Source organism: Dendrobates tinctorius, unplaced genomic scaffold (genome assembly GCF_039654945.1).
Source record: "Dendrobates tinctorius isolate UK_male_01 unplaced genomic scaffold, ASM3965494v1 ptg000216l, whole genome shotgun sequence".
NCBI classification, from domain to species: domain Eukaryota; kingdom Metazoa; phylum Chordata; class Amphibia; order Anura; family Dendrobatidae; genus Dendrobates; species Dendrobates tinctorius.
In genome coordinates this window covers 2,601,351-2,620,000 of record NW_027361883.1, presented here as the reverse complement: position 1 = coordinate 2,620,000, position 18,650 = coordinate 2,601,351, and positions in this window count along the sequence as shown.

Sequence of the window (18,650 nt, the reverse complement as noted above, 5' to 3'; positions counted from 1 at the left end):
ACGTTTCTATGATTCTATGATAGTGTGGTGGATGATACTTAGGAGTTTTTCAGATGTCCAGTCATTATTTCCTTCTTTATAACCATTTTGGGTTGACAAGAATCAAAAATAAAATGATCCAAATATACCCAGCTATAATATCACATGGTAAACTGCAGTTAATCAGAGGGGACTATCATAGCCTGTATAAAATCCAAGGCAGGGAATGCAGCGTCCATTTTAGGGTAATTTAGATTAGGGAAAGGACATCAGAGTTTACAGCTAAAAACTGATGGATTAGCACTCCAGATAGAAATATATTGCACAACTCCAGCATTTAATAGTCAATGAAAATTAGAGATTCAATTGATAGGGTGAGAAAGAGATATGAGAGGTGTCAGCAGCAATGCCAGACTGAGTGTTATTGATCAGTGATATGATGGAGCTGACATTTCTCCTGCTGCATTTGAATTACAATTACACAATTTTTCTCTGCGTTCTTAATGCACTAGAAATCAGCAGCAAGGTAACACAGTATTTTTTTCCAGAAAAAGACCGGACTGCGTTTTTGCATTTCTTGTGCTTTCTGTTTTTTAAATGGGGAATAATTGATTTTTAAAAACACAAAAAATTGTTCCCTAAAATCCAGACTTATGATTGTCTACCTCAAAAAGGGTGTTAGTTTTGCAAACAATTTTTTATTGCATATCTGTTTTACAAGTTACATTTTACATCCATATACACCACCCCAATACAGCACACTCTTGCAGGTGGTGGCGTGGTGAACGTATACCCACTCAGCATTTATTATCTTGTCATTTTTGAGAAGGGAGATAAATAAAAAAGTAAAATTTTCTAAATAAAGAATATATATATATATTTAAAAAAAATAGAAATAACTGTTTTGAAAAACGTAGACATTTAGCTGTGCATGTCTGTTTTTGCTCACCTGTTTTGCAACACTACACACAAAAGCCCAACAGGCCAATCCAAACAACGAAAAAAAAACTATTACTTTTTTAAAGTTCAAAAATGCATAAGACTTTATATCTAAAAAGGGAAATAAACAGAACAAACACACAGCCACGGGAAATGACAAGTGGTGGGTGAATCAAATGTGTTCCTAGATAATGAAATAAATGAATAGATACAAAACAGCGTAACAGGCTGGCACATCTATGGGACATGTCGAGGTAAAGGGCATGTTCAACGCCAGCACAATGCACACAGGTAGGGAAAAAGAGAACCTGCCTTAAAAGGGAAAGTAGTAAAGGTCAAAATAAGGTTAAAAAAAAAAAACAAAAGTAATCTGCACATTCAGCTGAATATATAGGAAAAAAAAATGTACAGAGGCCATCCACCAACACGAGCGTCGCCAATGGCATCGTCTTCCTGTTTTGCGGATTTGTATGTATTTTTTCGTTATTTATTTATTAATCTAGCATCACACAGTATTTAGTTCACCCATCATGTGTCATTGTTTCCTATGTACTTGTTCTGTGTCTTTCTTTTTTTATATATATTTCACCCCTTCACTACCGGAGCTTTTTTCGATTTTTCGTTTTTGTTTTTCGCTCCCCTTCTTCCCAGAGCCATAACTTTTTTATTTTTCCGTCACTATGGCCATGTGAGGGCTTATTTTTTGCAGAACGAGTTGTACTTTTAAAAGACACCATTGCTTTTACCATGTCTTGTCCTCAAAAACGGGAAAAAAAATCCAAGTGTGATGAAATTGCAAAAAAAGTGCAATCCCACACTTGTTTTTTGTTTGGCTTTTTTGCTAGGTTCACTAGTTGCTGAATCTAACCTGCCATTATGGTTCTCCAGGTCATTACCAGTTCATAGACACCAAACATGTCTATGTCCTCTTTTATCTAAGTGGTGAAAAAAAATTCCAAAGTTTGCTAAATAAAACAAAAAAAAAATTGCGCAATTTTGAGAGACCCGTAGCGTCTCCATTTTTCCTGATCTGGGGTTGGGTGAGGGCTTATTTTTTGCACACCGGGCTGATGTTTTTAATGATATCATTTTTTGTGCAGATACGTTCTTTTGATCGCCTGTTTTTGCATTTTAATACAATGTCGCGGTGACCAAAAAAACGTAATTCCGGCGTTTTGAATTTTTTTCCCGCTACGCCGTTTAGCAATCAGGTTACTCCCTTTTTTTATTGATAGATTGGATGATTCTGAACGCGGCGATACCTAATATGTGTATGTGGGATTTTTTTTAATTGTTTTATTTTGATTGGGGAGAAAGGGGGGTGATTTGAACTTTTAGGTTTTTTTATTTTTTTTACTTTTGGCATGCTTCAATAGCCTCCATATTATAATGGATGGTCAACTGATATGTTATCCATTAACAGATACATTTTAGCGGTACTCAGTAAGGATGAGCAAACCTGAACGATAAAGTTCGGGGTTCGCACCGGACAACTAGTGTCTGGTACAAAACCCCGAAAACTGACTTTTTACCGTTTACTGTTCGGGTTCAGATACCCAATAAAATTTGTTGAAGGGCTGCAGCACAGCCATTTAACAAGCTTTTAGGCTGTAGGCAATTCCGGAGCAATCACAGCCAAGTATTGACCATGTGATCCGGACTGTATAAATGCAGGATCACGGATGCCACTGCCATTCTACTCTGCTTAACGTAGGGACAAGATGAAGTTGGAGCGAGGGACAGTATTAGGTTTTGTGTGTGTGCAGCTTTCAAAAAAACCTCTCTGTTGTATTCTTCACCGTTTCTGTGATAGTACTGTGTGTAAAAACAAATCTCTCTATTCTGCACCCGTGTCTGTGGGAGTACTGTGCATTAAAACAAATCTTTCTACTCTGCACCCATATCTGTGGGAGTACTCTACAGAAAAACACATTTTTTTACTCTGCACCCGTGTCTGTGGGAGAACTGTGCATAAAAACACATTTTTTACTCTGCACCCAAGTCAGTAATAGTACTGGGCGTAAAAACAACTTTTTTTATTCTGCACCTGTTTCGGTGTGAGTACATATGTTTCTAATCTGCACCCATGTCTGTGGGAACAGTTTACCTGAAGATCATCAAATAGGTGCCGTAGCTGAGGCTGTGGTGCTGCTGATGTAGCGTGCCTGTAATATAGCCTGGTGCACTGTAATCGAAATACATGTAGGCGCAGCTTCCATTATAAAGACTGGCCCAGTGTGTGTCCCAGTTTTGCTTCTTTTTGCTCCCCCCTAACCCTTGCTATGACAATTATACAGCCATTTCAAAGCACTGAAGTTCGGGTCGCCATTGACTTCTATTGGGTTCAAGTTCGGGGTCAAGTTTGGCCAAACTCGAACATCCCTGGGTCTGCTCATACCAAGCGTTCAGAAACATTTGTAGAAAAAAACGGATCTGTCACAGATGGAATAAAAACAATTGCAAAACAGAATCCTTAATCCATCACAAATGGATGATAGCTGAACATCTGAGAAGAGCCATACAAACATAATACAGAAGGAGGAGGCCTGTCAGTCAGTAGAAAAGCTATTTAATTACTAAAGAAACAATCAGGACTATTTGTATTTCACGTTATTTAGCAAGTTTGGGATGTAGGTAAAAATTGAAAGTTTTCTTTAAAGAAAACCATTGTGAACAGGCTCTCCTACGTCCATACATCCTTTTTGGGAAACATGAGTCATTAGATGGACCTCTCCTTCCGGATTATCATCGTTTGGCCAGAGTGGAGGCCAGTTGCATATATAGGACCTGTCCTTTTCTGCATGACACAGGATTGAACACGCTCTATGTACTTCTTCATTTCCCCAGTGGTGGCGCTATAGGGAAATTTAGCCCACACTTCCAGGATTTCCTAAAGATTACCGCTAATCGTTGGGTGCCCAAGCAGAGAGACACTTTGATGAGAGTTTTGTTTATCCAAAATAGGAAAGCCCTTGAATTCTCTCCAAATGAGTTTAAAAACTGTGTTATGAAAAGCAAATGATCATAATCTATTCATCATAACTAGTTAGCTGAAAACATGGAGAATTTTGACAATTAATATTACGAAAATATATTGCAAAGTATGCGAAAACTATATGGAAAAAAATGGGAAAAACATCCAAACTCCGTACACAAAAAACCAATCCATGAGCATTATTTTTTGTATTTGTTTAGGAGACCTACCTACGACTCAAGTCTCCAGCACTCCGGTCTCTCTTGGAATTAATGGTTTGTATTGTCGAAGCAAAGCTACTACTAACCAAGTCACCTCCTAAAACATTATCATCATTCCATTAAAGTGAGGAACGGATGAAACAATTTGGTTGGTAACATTCTCCAGGTATCTGCCAAAATCAGATTTCATCATCCATGAATCCATGAACCAGATAGTGAGGTGTGAATTATCATTAGAGAAAAACTTTTTGACAGTGATGGTGATCAATGAGTGGAACAGGCTGCCACAAGAGGTGGTGAATTCTCCTTCAATGGAAATCTTTACACAGAGGCTGGACAGACATCTGTCTAGTGACTCCTGCATTGAGTCAGGGGTTGGACCAGATGACCCAGGAGGTCCCTTCCGACTCTAACATTCTAGGATTCTGCCATCATTCCAGATAAAATCTTTTGAGTGCTCCAGCAACGATGCACTTACAACACTCGAGCAGACGCCTGGCATTGTGCTTACTGATGCTAGATCTATTAAGTTGTTTGCAATGGATGTGACCAAAACTCCAGATCTCAATTCTTAGGTGAAGTGTCCACATGTAGTGTGTGAGCCATAGGAAAGATCTTCTACAGGGTGGGCCATTTATATGGATACACCTAAATAAAATGGGAATGGTTGGTGATATCAACTTCCTGTTTGTGGTACATTAGTATATGGGAGGGGGGAAACTTTTCAAGATGGGTGGTGACCATGGTGGCCATTTTGAAGTTGGCCATTTTGGATCCAACTTTAATTTTTTTCAATGGGAAGAGAGTCATGTGACACATCAAACTTATTGAGAATTTCACAAGACAAACAATGGTGTGCTTGGTTTTAACATAACTTTATTCTTTCATGAGTTATTTGCAAGCTTCTCTTTGTTTACAGCCATTGACATGTCGCAGAGGTTAACACATGAGGAGCCGATAGAAATTGTGTTGATGTCTGTTGAACGCAGCATCCGGGGTCATTGCAGCAGATTTAAATGCAAGACACCCCTACACAAGAAAACTGTCACCATTCCCATTTTATTTAGGTGTATCCATATAAATGGCCCACCCAAAAAAATCTGCCTCATCACTGAACATAATGTTCTGTGTAAACTAAGGTTCCTGTTCCAATTTTTGTTTTGCCCATTCTGCAAATTCAGCGCGCCGATCAGGGTCACCAATCATTCCCATTTTTTTAGGTGCATCCATATAAATGGCCCACCCTGTAGAACAGGCATTTCCTACTGTGCTAGGATGGACATAATGTAGGACAAGATTGAATTAGGTGTAAGGAGCTTATGCTTCCTTCATGACTCAGATCACTGGAATCATAGTTTTCTGATACCTAGGACTACTTTCATAGAGGATGCCAGTTGTGGAAACCCCTTTAATGCCAAGTGAGTTCTCGCCTAGGCCGGTTTCTCTAAGAAAGTCCAGATTTAACAGTTCCGAGTAGTGTTATTACACACAGTGTATCCTCAGGATCTAGTACACAATGCACTTTGTGTGAACACACATAATCCAGCCAGTATTGCAGGAAGCAGACAGGTATTTGTCTTCATGTCTACGCTCTACAGAGGCCTCGGGGACTCTTTAAGAAAAGCAGCTTTAGGTATTAACCTGGGTCAGTTCTTTGGGAAAATTTGCCTCCTGTCAAATAATTCACTGTTTCTTGTCGAGTTCACTTCATGACTGTGAAATGATAGCGCTTTCCGAGACAACCGAAACCATCACAAAGTGTTTTCTCCCTCTCTGTAGGGCAACTAACGAGGTTCAAGGATTATTAGACAACTTTCGCTTTCTTTCTGAGGCTTTATCTTACAAAATCAGGCTTTTTTGATCAGGTTTTAATGTTCTCCTGGGCTTCCTAAAAGAAGATCTACTGGATCTATTTTTGTGGTCATCATTATTGGCAATATAAAGTATGACATGATGTAAAATATCTCCAGAAATAAAGTGTTTAGTAAAACTACGTGAAAAAGATGTAAAATCATTTGTTTGATACACGAAAGCACAAGGTAAAAAAAAAGCTTGGCATTAAAAAAAAGTATTCAAAATTAAAGCAATACCAGGACATGATTAATGGCACCCACTGCCAAACTAAGGACAAGAATCAGATTAATCTATGGTTAATTAGAAATTAGACTTCACTGTCTCCACCTTGTCAGTTCTCCACATTACTTTGTCTTATTCTGTGTTTCTTTTTAACAATGGCCAAGACAAGAGCATTAGCTGAGCAGATCAGAAATGCTAATACTACCAAGCGCAAGCAGTCTAACAGGGACAAGTCTATTTCCAAACACCTTGCCATTGCAGCTTCAACATTTTAGAATTTATCACTTTATCTACTGAAAATATCTCTATAAGCCTATCTATAATTGTAGGAAAAAAGGCAGCACTCCTCTTAAACTAGAAAAGTCGAATTCTGTTTATTCACCAATGATGTTACAGCCTGCCTTTCTTGATTGGATTACAATTCTCGTACAAACTGTGTAATTACTGTTAGGCGTGTACCAATATTGTTTTATATCAGCGCAGCTGTAAAGTTGAATTATCCGGACTGATGAAGTGGTGAGCCGGATTTCAATCTTTCACTGAGGGGGCTGCATGGCTTTAGTACTCTATTAACCTCCAGATTAACCTCTGCAGGTCAGTAGTTTTTTGGGTATGTGATAGGTTCCCTTTAATTCCTGTGTAGATGGAAATTTATCTGTTAGAGATGATCAAATCTTTTGAAATTTAAATTGAACAGATTTGGAAAAATTATTATAAATAACAATTTGGGGTGAATTCATTCATTGTGAACCACCCTGAAAAACATGTGCATGACACTCTCAGGTTTTCTGGGACTATACCTAATCCCTTTAAATTTTTTGAATTCAAACACAACCTCAGTAATGTCAATTTGACCTCACCATAGAAACAGATGGTAAGGCTACTTTCACACTTGCGTTTTTTTGCGCTGCGTGCGCAGTGCAAACGCGCATAAAAAACGCATCATGCATTTTTAATGCATTTTCTTGTTTTTTGCGCATAGTTTTTGCAAAAAAAGGATGCGTTTTTTTAAACATTGACGTGCGCATGATCATGCGCACGTCAGCGTTCCCATAGACTTTAATGTGGCTTTGGGTGAATTTCGTGCGCATTGCGTGCGCATGCGTTTTTTTGAGACAGGTCGGACGCATAAAAAATGCAACAGGATGCATTTTTGTGCGCACACTACAAAAAAACACATGAGCGTACAAATGCATGCCAACGCATGACATTGTGCACCCATGTTAAGTATAGGAAAAAAAACGCATGCGCATTTATGCACAAAAACGCGATGCAAAAAAATGCAAGTGTGAAAGTAGCCTAACCCGGTAGTAACAACACTCCATTTAATAGGACAGTGCACTGACTGACATTTCTTGTTTTCTTACAATTAAAAAAGGTCCAAAAATTATCCTTTTTTCTCGTTTTGATCAAGCTGACCATTCTTTTCAAAACACTGACTCAAACTGACAGTGTCGCTGTCAGTGGTAACATTATCCTGCCTTGACTGAGATGACTGATGTTCCATATATTCCATAATGCCCTCCCCTCTGCTTCCTCCCAACTGAAACACTTGCCAGAAGAACAGTGATGGTGCTTCCTACTGTTAGTGGCTCCCAGACTCTTAGCTGTAGTATGTTTTTTTTCTTTACACTACCCTGTCCATTGCCATTGCTACTCTTTCCTTTACAACACATTTTGTACAATATTGTAATTAACTTTTGCCAATCTTTTTAACCCCATTTATCCAACTCTTGCCAAAAAGGACATAAGATATATTAGGTAGGTATATAAGTACATCTACAAAAAGCAAAATATGGCAGCAGGCTGCAGTTGTCAAATTGGACTAGTAAAACAGATATTTAAAACTAGACATGTAGAGATAAAACATTTTTCAATCTATTTTTCTATATTTTTCAATAAAATTGATGAAATATCAAATGCTAGGTATTTACTTGACCTAAAAGCCAGGATCTGTATCAGTGCAATATATTTTAATATGGCTTGTATGGATGTAAAATGTGAATAGTAAAATAGATTAGGAAAAATAAATTGCTCGCTATACACAAGAGTTATGTGTCAAGATTTGGGGGGGTATTTATAAAAAAGCAATTATTTCCTCCCTTAAGAAAAATAATTGTACAAGCAATGCAAAAACTCAGAATAGCTGCTTATGACAAGTAAAGACATTGTCTCTGACTGACACTGATTTCAGAATTTATTTTTCTGTAAAAAATATTGTGCTGTCTTGCTTCTGCGTTCATTGCATTAAGAATAAAGAAAAAATGCGTAATTGTAATTCAAATGCAGCAGGACAGATGGCAGCTGTACCATATCACTGATCTATCTCCCTGAGATTGTCACTGCTGCTGGCAGTAAATCTGCTGCTGAAATTGTCGATCCATTGTGGATTGAATTCAAGTCCAATTTCCTCGCATTCACAAATTTCTGTGAATGTTAACAATTTGTGATTCTATTCTCAGGGATTGCAAAAAATTGCTAAAGTAATCACATCGCAAGCTAATATTATGTGATGCAGCCGAAAAGGTTTCCCCATAATGTCTTACAGGTCTCACATCTCTTGGTTTAGCTCAGCTAATCAGGGAAGACTAACCCAATCACTAGAATGAATGAGTGTTGGCCAAGCAGCACCATTTTATTGATATGTGATATGCCAAAGTAATAGTACCTTAAAGAGAACTTGCCCTGTACAACAATGCTATTAACCTGCAGATATGTGGTTAATCTGCAGGTTAATAGTGTTCTGACACCGTGCGACCGCCGCACTGAGAGCCCCAATGCCAGGAAAAAATTAACTTTATTCCTCTTGGCAGGCTCGCTCTTTCAATAACAGGGGTGGCAGCAGGCCTTAATAATGATCCTGCACAGGATGTTGAGGACAGTCCCTTAATTCAGTATGGCGCCACACAGCTTGATGAAGAGAAGACATCAGGTGCAACTTAGTCAGTGTATGGAGTAGCTTGGATCTCTGACATCACAGCTAAACCCAGAGCACACACGCGGCCTGAGATGCCATACTATGAATATGGCTGGAGACACACTAGTGATTTTAAAATCGGTCCGATTTTGATGTAGTAGAGTAGGACGAGTGTAATGCAAGTGTCGTGCAAGTGTCATGCATTTTTTATGCGGGTACAATTCGAATTTTCACACGTAGCATTCGATTTACATCCGAGTGCAGTGCGATTTTGTGGTGCCCCTGAGGATTCAGTCGCCACAGAGGTACCTCACCTCATCCAGAGGTGTAGTATACCACTATCCCAGGTAAGATGGTGACATCTAACCACACTCACACACCTGCACCCAACACACTTAGAACAGCAGTTCACCTTTTATGGACCCAGCTTGGTTCATGGAGAGTATTGGAGGTGGGTAGAGCTTAGGTTGAGAGTGGGAGAACTGCAGGAAGTTAAGACAGTTCCCCTTAGGGGGAGGAAGTGAGAGGATGTGTCTTCAGCAGCTCCTAGTCAGGAGGAGCTGATGGACGGAGAGAGCTTTGAGAGTAAGTTCCCAGGAGGGAAAAGGGGTTCTCCCAGAGGAACGGGTGGAGAGTGCGCCCCGTGGGGCTTGTTCCACGCTGAGGTATGTCAGGTGGGGGAGAATCCAGATCGCAGAAGGGTCTCGGCCCCTAGCCTAGTGAAGTGGACAACAGGACTCAGCTAAAAAGCCGCCAGCTGTGGCAACTTTAGGGGCCACAGCCAACTACCACAGTTATCTTCTCTGGAAAGGCAGCCAGATAGAATCAAGGAACGAAGGGAATCACGTTGTCCTACAGGATTCGTGGCAGCTGGCCTGGGACACTGACTGTGAGGTGCTGGAAGGGAAGGCAAGTGGAAAGCAGCACTGTGGAGATGGCCAGGTAAGGCACATATTGAAGGGAGTGCTGGAAAGGTGTACTTCATCTGACTGAGAGTTGACTGAGCCCCTCACATGAAGAACATAGTACTAAGCGGGCATCTATGTGCACCAGAAACTGTGAGTAAAGCTTTGGAACTGCACTCCACTGTGTCCTTTGAATTCTTGCCTGAACACTCACCTGGCACTCCAACATCATCTAACATTCCATCTTCAACCAAACACCACTGCCCTGGGACAACAGCTCTGCCTGTGGAGAGCTATTCCAACACTGCTGCAACCCACCATCAGTCCCAGCGCTGGTCCCCTTTTGACCAGATACCACAGGTGGCGTCACAAACTTATCTACACATAACCTTTATTCAGCATAAATCCTTTTATTTTACATGGACACTCAGGGCCACGGACCGGGTCATTGCCACCGCAACATTTTCCTTTGAGACACTGGCCCGGTACCGAGTAACCCAATAGCCCTGAGGGGGTGATCCAATTGCTATCAGACTGCAATGTAATTTTAACATGAGCTTTTACATAGAGCAATTATCTGTCATTTACACATCATTTTCAAGTGAAATATTCTCCAAAACATACACACATATTGTATATATATTAGATACATAGATAGATAAAAAGTCGGCAAATGATATGCTGAGTACAGTATAATCACAGTGTGACAGGTTAGAATAGAATAGATGGAATCTAATATATAAAGCTCAAAGTGTGTATGTATGTGTGTGTGTGTGTATGTGTGCATGTCCGGGATAGGCATCCGCACCGTCGCAGCTACAGCCACAAAATTTGGCACAGTCACACGTCTGGACCCCGAGAGCGTCCTAAGCTATGTTGTGAGATGAAATTTTAACCCCGCGCGTTCCAATTCACCAAACAATTTTGCCCCTATCTACATACTGGGGGAAAAAGTGTGTGGGCGCCAAGCCCCGCCCCTCATTGTGATGTCATAATGCCCCTATTTGCCTACTGGGGAAGCAGTGTGTGCGTATCAAGCCACGCCCCTCATTATGATGTCACAACGGTTGCCATGACGACGCTGATGTCATCATAGGTCGCAAGCCCCGCCGCCGCTCATTATGATGTCATATTGGTTGACTATGGGATGGAGGATGTGTATGATGGGTATATGGGCACTGGAGTATGGGATGGAGGATATGTATGATGGGTATATAGGCACGGGCCTATGAGATGGAGGATATGTATGACGGGTATATGGGCATGGGACTATGGGATGGCGAATATGTATGATGGGTATATGGGCACAGGACTATGGGATGGCGGATATGTATATGGGCACGGGACTATGGGATGGAGGATGTGTGATGGGTATATGGGCACTTGACTATGGGATGGAGGATATGTTTGACGGGTATATGGGCACGGGACTATGGGATGGAGGATATGTATATGGGCATGGGACTATGGGATGGAGGATGTGTGATGGGTATATGGGCATTGGACTATGGGATGGAGGATATGTATGACGGGTATATGGGCATGGGACTATGAGATGGCGGATATGTATGATGGGTATATGGGCACGGGACTATGGGATGGAGGATATGTATGATGGGTATATGGGCATGGGACTATGAGATGAAGGATGTATGATGGGTATATGGGCACTCGACTATGGGATGGCGAATATGTATGATGTGTATATGGGCATGGGACTATGGGATGGAGAATATGTATGATGGGTGTATGGGCATGGGACTATGAAATGGAGGATGTGTGATGGGTATATGGGCACTGGACTATGGGATGGAGGATATGTATGACGGGTATATGGGCACGGGCTTATGAGATGGCGGATATGTATCATGGGTATATGGGCACTCAACTATGGGATGGCGAATGTGTATGATGGGTGTATGGGCATGGGACTATGGGATGTAGGATGTGTGATGGGTATATGGGCATGGGACTATGGGATGGAGGATGTGTGATGGGTATATGGGTATGGGACTATGGGATGGAGGATAATTATAATTTGCTACAGCTAACCACAGTTAGTTACTATGCCCGGGCAGCGTCGGGCTCTTCAGCTAGTATATATACATGAGAGCCATCTTCAGCATCTGACGCCGGGGAACAGCGCTTACTGTAGGGCTTCTTCCCCAACGGCTGTCCGTGTAATACAAATATCACATTCACGAGACACGACACACGGACACAGATATCTGTGGTACCGGTTTTTCTGGAACCGGAAATATCAGGACGTGTGAAACCAGCCTTTAGACACTTATCCATTACTAATCCTACAGTTACATGGTAAATAAAGACACAGCAAGAATAAAGTCTTTTATTTGAAAAAAACACTAAGCACAGTTTTCCATTTTTATTATTGCGCCTCTCATTCACCAGCGGTTTTCAGCCGGGACGTTCACATCTTGGCACCGTCCTGGTTGAAAACGGTTTATCCCCAAACATGGATTAAGCTGTGGGACAGAATGACGGATAGGTATTGTATATTGTTGTTTTTTTATTTTACTTTTATTACAGGAGATTGAGGGCTTCACAGGAATTAGGTGAGGTTGTAAGTATGGGTTAATTAAGTATGGTTTAATTAAGAATAATAAAGGTGTCTGTGTTTTCTTACAATGTGACTGTGGGTTTAGGTATGGGGGCGTCTTATTGACGCCTCTCCATTACTAACCTCGGGGCTTGATGTCACCTGATGGTGATATCAACCCTCCCCAATTATTATCCCACTTGCCACAGCTACAGTGCAAGTGGGAAGAGTGAAGCTAAGTGCCAGAATTGGTACACCCTTGATAGATAGATAACAGATAGATAATAGATAATAAATAATAGATACTTACTGTAGATAATAGATAAATAATAGATAGATAATAGACAGATAATAGATAGATAATAATTAAAAATATATAATAGATGATAAATAGATAAATAATAGATAACAGATAGATATAGATAGATAGATAGATAGAGTGGGGAAAAAAGGTATTTAGTCAGCCACCAATTGTGCAAATGCTCCCTCATAAAAAGATGAGGGAGGCCTGTAATTGACATCATAGGTAGACCACCACTGTGAGAGACAAAATGACAAAAGAAATCCAGAAAATCACCTTGTCTGATTTGGCAGATTTATTTTTCAAATTATGGTGGAATATAAATATTTGGTCACCTAAAAATATGCAAGATTTCTGGCTCTCTCAGACCTTTAAATTCTTCTTTAACCCCTTTACTCCCAAGGGTGGTTGGCATGCTAATGACCGGGCCAATTTTTACAATTCTGACCACTGTCCCTTTATGAGGTAATAACTCTGGAACGCTTCCATGGATCCCGGTGATTCTGACATTGTTTTCTCGTGACATACTGTACTTCATGATAGGGGTAAAATTTATTTGATATAACTTGCGTTTATTTATGAAAAAATGTAAATTTGGTGAAAAGTTTAAAAATTTCGCAATTTTCCAACTTTGAATTTTTATGCCCTTAAATCACAGAGATATGGCACACAAAATTCTTAATAAGTAACATTTCCCACATGTTTACTTTACATCAGCACAATTTTGGAACCAATTTGTTTTTTTGTTAGGAAGTTATAAGGGTTAAAAGTTGACCAGCGATTTCTCATTTTTACAACACCATTTTTTTTTAGTGACCACCTCACATTTGAAGGCACTTTGAGCGGTCTATATCAGGGGTCCCCAACCGCCGGTCCGCGGCCCAGCATGGGCCGCTGCAGTGCCCTTGCTGGTCCGCGGACACAAGGGGAGCCAGGGGCGGTGCAGCAGCTGATTGTCCTAGCCGCGGTCCGCCCCAGGCGGCACATGTGTGGGGGCGGCGCGCAGCAATTCCTAGATTGCCCTCATGTGTAGCGGCTGCCAGGGAGCAATCCAAGCACCTCCGCTGCCTGCAAGAGGGAATAGCAGGAGCGGAGCTGTAAGGACCCGTCCAGCTTCCTGCCCACCGCCCGCGCTTCCTGTCTCTGATGGACAGAGAGGAGCGCGCCGCTGAAAGACGTCATCATTCAGCGGCCGCTGCTGTGTCAGAGCGAGGAAGCGCGGGCAATGCTGCGGACAGGTGAGAGGAGAGAGGTGGTGTCTGTGTATATATAATGTGTGTATGTATGTCTGTGTGTGTGTATGTATGTCTGTCTGTGTATATGTATGTCTGTGTGTGTGTATGTATGTCTGTATGTGTGTATGTACAGTGGGGCAAAAAAGTATTTAGTCAGTCAGCAATAGTGCAAGTTCCACCACTTAAAAAGATGACAGGCGTCTGTAATTTACATCATAGGTAGACCTCAACTATGGGAGACAAACTGAGAAAAAAAAATCCAGAAAATCACATTGTCTGTTTTTTTTTCATTTTATTTGCATATTATGGTGGAAAATAAGTATTTGGTCAGAAACAAAATTTCATCTCAATACTTTGTGATATATCCTTTGTTGGCAATGACAGACGTCAAACGTTTTCTGTAAGTCTTCACAAGGTTGCCACACACTATTGTTGGTATGTTGGCCCATTCCTCCATGCAGATCTCCTCTAGAGCAGTGATGTTTTTGGCTTTTCGCTTGGCAACACGGACTTTCAACTCCCTCCAAAGGTTTTCTATAGGGTTGAGATCTGGAGACTGGCTAGGCCACTCCAGGACCTTGAAATGCTTCTTACGAAGCCACTTCTTCGTTGCCCTGGCGGTGTGCTTTGAATCATTGTCATGTTGAAAGACCCAGCCACGTTTCATCTTCAATGCCCTTGCTGATGGAAGGAGGTTTACACTCAAAATCTCACGATACATGGCCCCATTCATTCTTTCATGTACCCGGATCAGTCGTCCTGGCCCCTTTGCAGAGAAACAGCCCCAAAGCATGATGTTTCCACCACCATGCTTTACAGTAGGTATGGTGTTTGATGGATGCAACTCAGTATTCTTTTTCCTCCAAACACGACAAGTTGTGTTTCTGCCAAACAGTTCCAGTTTGGTTTCATCAGACCATAGGACATTCTCCCAAAACTCCTCTGGATCATCCAAATGCTCTCTAGCAAACTTCAGACGGGCCCGGACATGTACAGGCTTAAGCAGTGGGACACGTCTGGCACTGCAGGATCTGAGTCCATGGTGGCGTAGTGTGTTACTTATGGTAGGCCTTGTTACATTGGTCCTAGCTCTCTGCAGTTCATTCACTAGGTCCCCCCGCGTGGTTCTGGGATTTTTGCTCACCGTTCTTGTGATCATTCTGACCCCACGGGGTGGGATTTTGCGTGGAGCACCAGATCGAGGGAGATTATCAGTGGTCTTGTATGTCTTCCATTTTCTAATTATTGCTCCCACAGTTGATTTCTTCACTCCAAGCTGGTTGGCTATTGCAGATTCAGTCTTCCCAGCCTGGTGCAGGGCTACAATTTTGTTTCTGGTGTCCTTTGACAGCTCTTTGGTCTTCACCATAGTGGAGTTTGGAGTCAGACTGTTTGAGGGTGTGCACAGGTGTCTTTTTATACTGATAACAAGTTTAAACAGGTGCCATTACTACAGGTAATGAGTGGAGGAAAGAGGAGACTCTTAAAGAAGAAGTTACAGGTCTGTTAGAGCCAGAAATCTTGATTGCTTGTTTCTGACCAAATACTTATTTTCCACCATAATATGCAAATAAAATGAAAAAAAACAGACAATGTGATTTTCTGGATTTTTTTTTCTCAGTTTGTCTCCCATAGTTGAGGTCTACCTATGATGTAAATTACAGACGCCTCTCATCTTTTTAAGTGGTGGAACTTGCACTATTGCTGACTGACTAAATACTTTTTTGCCCCACTGTATGTATGTGTGTTTGTCTGTGTTTGCGTTTTTTTTGCCTGGCCCTGGAGGAGATGGGGACATGAGGAGAAGACCGTGATGGGGAGAGAAGGCCATGATGCCTGGGGTGATGGGAGAAAGTCATGAGGGGGGGTGATGGAGAGAAGGCATTGATGGGATCATGGGAGTGATGGGGAGAAGGCAATGATGGGAGTGATGGAGAGACGGCAGTGATGGGGTGATGGAGAAGGCAATGATGGGGAGAAGGGAGTGATGGGGTGAAGGCAATGATGGGGTGAGGGAGCAGGCAAGGCCGCAAGGATGAGGGGGATGGAGCAGGCAATGATGGGAGTGATGGGAAGAAGGCAATGATGGGAGTGATGGGGTGATGGAGCAGGCAATGATGGGAGTGATGGGGAGAAGGCAGTGATGGGGTGATGGAGCAGGCAGTGATGGGGAGAAGGCAGTGATGGGGTGATGGAAAAGGCAATGATGGAGAGAAGGGAGTGATGGGGTGAAGGCAATGATGGGGTGATGGAGCAGGCAAGGATGGGGGTGATGGAGCAGGCAATGATGGGAGTGATGGGGAGAAGGCAATGATGGGAGTGATGGGGTGATGGAGCAGGCAATGATGAGAGTGATGGGGAGAAGGCAGCGATGGGGTGATGGAGCAGGCAGTGATGGGGAGAAGGCAGTGATGGGGTGATGGAGAAGGCAATGATGGGGAGAAGGGAGTGATGGGGTGAAGGCAATGATGGGGTGATGGAGGAGGCAAGGATGGGGGTGATGGAGCAGGCAATGATGGGAGTGATGGGGAGAAGGCAATGATGGGAGTGATGGGGTGATGGAGCAGGCAATGATGGGAGTGATGGGGTGACGGAGCAGGCAATGGTGGGTGCTCTTCGGATGCTTCCAGATTATCAATGAACATAAGGATGAGTGACCTCATGGAGATCAACATCCAACACTGCGGAGACACCATCACATGTTTCTCAACGCAGTGATCTAGAGCAATGCCCCCATCCCTTATGGGAAATATGCAAAAGCATGTAAATCAACAGCCGCGGAGACACCATCACATGTTTCTCAACGCAAGCAATGACTAGCCAGGTCTTTCCCCGGGAAGGAACAACCACGGGAAGGGCAGTCTCCAATGAAGGAAACCACCTATGCCAAAACATGGTATCCATCCACAGACAGCTGTTTCGGGGTATTGCCCCTCATCAGTGTGGAGTAGGAAACTGGCTAGTAGGAGCAATGCCTAGTGAAAGGCTATGAACATAAGGATGAGTGACCTCATGGAGATCAACATCCAACACTGCGGAGACACCATCACATGTTTCTCAACGCAGTGATCTAGAGCAATGCCCCCATCCCTTATGGGAAATATGCAAAAGCATGTAAATCAACAGCCGCGGAGACACCATCACATGTTTCTCAACGCAAGCAATGACTAGCCAGGTCTTTCCCCGGGAAGGAACAACCTTCCTACTCCACACTGATGAGGGGCAATACCCCGAAACAGCTGTCTGTGGATGGATACCATGTTTTGGCATAGGTGGTTTCCTTCATTGGAGACTGCCCTTCCCGTGGTTGTTCCTTCCCGGGGAAAGACCTGGCTAGTCATTGCTTGCGTTGAGAAACATGTGATGGTGTCTCCGCGGCTGTTGATTTACATGCTTTTGCATATTTCCCATAAGGGATGGGGGCATTGCTCTAGATCACTGCGTTGAGAAACATGTGATGGTGTCTCCGCAGTGTTGGATGTTGATCTCCATGAGGTCACTCATCCTTATGTTCATAGCCTTTCACTAGGCATTGCTCCTACTAGCCAGTTTCCTACTCCACACTGATGAGGGGCAATACCCCGAAACAGCTGTCTGTGGATGGATACCATGTTTTGGCATAGGTGGTTTCCTTCATTGGAGACTGCCCTTCCCGTGGTTGTTCCTTCCCGGGGAAAGACCTGGCTAGTCATTGCTTGCGTTGAGAAACATGTGATGGTGTCTCCGCGGCTGTTGATTTACATGCTTTTGCATATTTCCCATAAGGGATGGGGGCATTGCTCTAGATCACTGCGTTGAGAAACATGTGATGGTGTCTCCGCAGTGTTGGATGTTGATCTCCATGAGGTCACTCATCCTTATGTTCATAGCCTTTCACTAGGCATTGCTCCTACTAGCCAGTTTCCTACTCCACACTGATGAGGGGCAATACCCCGAAACAGCTGTCTGTGGATGGATACCATGTTTTGGCATAGGTGGTTTCCTTCATTGGAGACTGCCCTTCCCGTGGTTGTTCCTTCCCGGGGAAAGACCTGGCTAGTCATTGCTTGCGTTGAGAAACATGTGATGGTGTCTCCGCGGCTGTTGATTTACATCCAGATTATCAATGACCAAAGGGGCAGCAAATTTTCCGACCTCCCCACAAACAGTTGCTACGCCACTGGCCACGGTCCCTGTTGGCGGCTTCATCCTCGCTGAGCGGTCACGTGCTACCGCTCATTTAAGGTCATGAATATTGACGCCACTCATCTCCCATAGGCGTGGCGTCCATATTCATGGACCTTAATGAGCGGTAGCACGTGACCGCTCCACACAGGAAGAAGCTGAAGCGCCGCGAGATGCAGGGACGTGCAGCGACGGGAAGGAAGTTCAGCGACGTGAGGGGTAAGTATGATGGGGGAGGATGGGGGAGCCGAGCGGAGCCATATATACATGGGATGGAGAGTGGAAGTGGAGCCATAAATACATGGGATGGAGAGTGGGAGTGGAGTCATAAATAACTGAGGGAGAGTGGGAGCGGAGCCATATATACATGGGATGGAGA